Below are 2727 nucleotides of genomic sequence, written 5' to 3' on the forward strand. Positions count from 1 at the left end.
TTTATGTTACATTAATCAGTATTTAGCACACAATAGAAGACATTGCAATTACTAAATGATATTTAGACAGACTTAAAGAAGTTCCAGATCTATACTTGTGCTCTTATTATTTCAGTTATTTTGCCTTTAATGTAAATAAACATGTGCAAACAATATACTTGCTCTTGTGAATTTATTTGGATGTTAATTACATTGTGCGCGCTGTCTCTTTAATACCATGTGGTTTATATACATGCTGCTGCTGATTGGGCTGACATGTTTGACACAGCCACCAAACAAGAGAAAACGCATCTCAAACCCCATTGCACACCGTTTCCAGGAAACACGTCGTTCAAACCGGAAACCGTAGCAAAACGGTGCACACCGGTTTGAGCTTGAACTTACCCCAGTTATTTTACCAGTATAAAACAGTCCCTCTGGTGTTTCTTGTCATTTTAATTTAATTTACTGTCGTAATCATGAACCTATTGGTCTGTAGCACAATTTTACTGCACTTTGTTATTCTTAGATATTTAGCCTACTTATTGCGGCAAATGAATCGGAAGTCCCACACAATCACAGAATATGCTTCCGCGTTGCAAAATAAGGAGAACACGATAAATACTGTCTCCTAATATTATTCCAAACAGTTTTCATTTGTATTCTGGGGCCCGTTCTTCGTACGTCGCTAACTCAGTTAGCTGGATTTGATTGTTGATGATTTGGCCTGATCTTGGATTGGTTGGTTCTTCAAAGCTCATCCTGGACTTGCTGTCATAGCAACAGGTCCTTAAGCTTAAATCTGCTCGGGAGCAGCTTATTTCATGTAAACCGGATTAGATCGCATCTTCTTAAGCAGAATTGATACTTAAAATCTGTCCCAGCCACTGCTACTTTATTACAAGAGTACCCTACTAATCCAGGGACAATCATTTAAAATAATAATCATTTAAAAATTAGTTAAAAAATAATGTAATAACGTTGTGTAGTCTTTAATACTATATAGACACAGCCAGTTTTACTCACTGAAAGATTTACTCGTCATAAAATTATTACTTCATAATTGTATACGAGTCTTACACACATGCTATACAGATAATGTAGAGTCGTGCATTAATTTGAGTGCTGACAGCTATTATGGGCGTGGCTTGGTGCAGATAACATGATCTTAAGACACTTTAATTAATGCTGTCAGGTAACAAATGTGTTCAAATATAAAATTAAATGAATTGCTAATTACTACGTTGAAATAAAAACGTAAAGCCTGTATTAGAAAGTGAATATAAATAATTGGGAATCATGAAAAAAAAAAAAGTAAAATAAATGCACATTTCATTTATCTATTATAACATTTATGTAGTTTTGTTCGCTTGGCTGAGTATTTAGCACACAATAGAAGACATTGCAATTACTAAATGATATTTAGACAGACTTAAAGAAGTTCCAGATCTATACTTGTGCTCTTATTATTTCAGTTATTTTGCCTTTAATGTAAATAAACATGTGCAAACAATATACTTGCTCTTGTGAATTTATTTGGATGTTAATTACATTGTGCGCGCTGTCTCTTTAATACCATGTGGTTTATATACATGCTGCTGCTGATTGGGCTGACATGTTTGACACAGCCACCAAACAAGAGAAAACGCATCTCAAACCCCATTGCACACCGTTTCCAGGAAACACGTCGTTCAAACCGGAAACCGTAGCAAAACGGTGCACACCGGTTTGAGCTTGAACTTACCCCAGTTATTTTACCAGTATAAAACAGTCCCTCTGGTGTTTCTTGTCATTTTAATTTAATTTACTGTCGTAATCATGAACCTATTGGTCTGTAGCACAATTTTACTGCACTTTGTTATTCTTAGATATTTAGCCTACTTATTGCGGCAAATGAATCGGAAGTCCCACACAATCACAGAATATGCTTCCGCGTTGCAAAATAAGGAGAACACGATAAATACTGTCTCCTAATATTATTCCAAACAGTTTTCATTTGTATTCTGGGGCCCGTTCTTCGTACGTCGCTAACTCAGTTAGCTGGATTTGATTGTTGATGATTTGGCCTGATCTTGGATTGGTTGGTTCTTCAAAGCTCATCCTGGACTTGCTGTCATAGCAACAGGTCCTTAAGCTTAAATCTGCTCGGGAGCAGCTTATTTCATGTAAACAGGATTAGATCGCATCTTCTTAAGCAGAATTGATACTTAAAATCTGTCCCAGCCACTGCTACTTTATTACAAGAGTACCCTACTAATCCAGGGACAATCATTTAAAATAATAATCATTTAAAAATTAGTTAAAAAATAATGTAATAACGTTGTGTAGTCTTTAATACTATATAGACACAGCCAGTTTTACTCACTGAAAGATTTACTCGTCATAAAATTATTACTTCATAATTGTATACGAGTCTTACACACATGCTATACACATAATGTAGAGTCATGCATTAATTTGAGTGCTGACAGCTATTATGGGCGTGGCTTGGTGCAGATAACATGATCTTAAGACACTTTAATTAATGCTGTCAGGTAACAAATGTGTTCAAATATAAAATTAAATGAATTGCTAATTACTACATTGAAATAAAAATGTAAAGCCTGTACACACATTAGAAATTGTGAATATAAATAGCCTAATTGGGAATCATGTAAAGAATTAAAATAAAATAAAAACAGTGCCAATTTCATTTATCTATTATAACATTTATGTAGTTTTGTTCGCTTGGCTGTTTCCTTATAAAAG

This window comes from Sinocyclocheilus grahami, unplaced genomic scaffold (genome assembly GCF_001515645.1).
Source record: "Sinocyclocheilus grahami isolate Dianchi unplaced genomic scaffold, SAMN03320097.WGS_v1.1 scaffold2039.1, whole genome shotgun sequence".
Taxonomy (NCBI): Eukaryota; Metazoa; Chordata; class Actinopteri; order Cypriniformes; family Cyprinidae; genus Sinocyclocheilus; species Sinocyclocheilus grahami.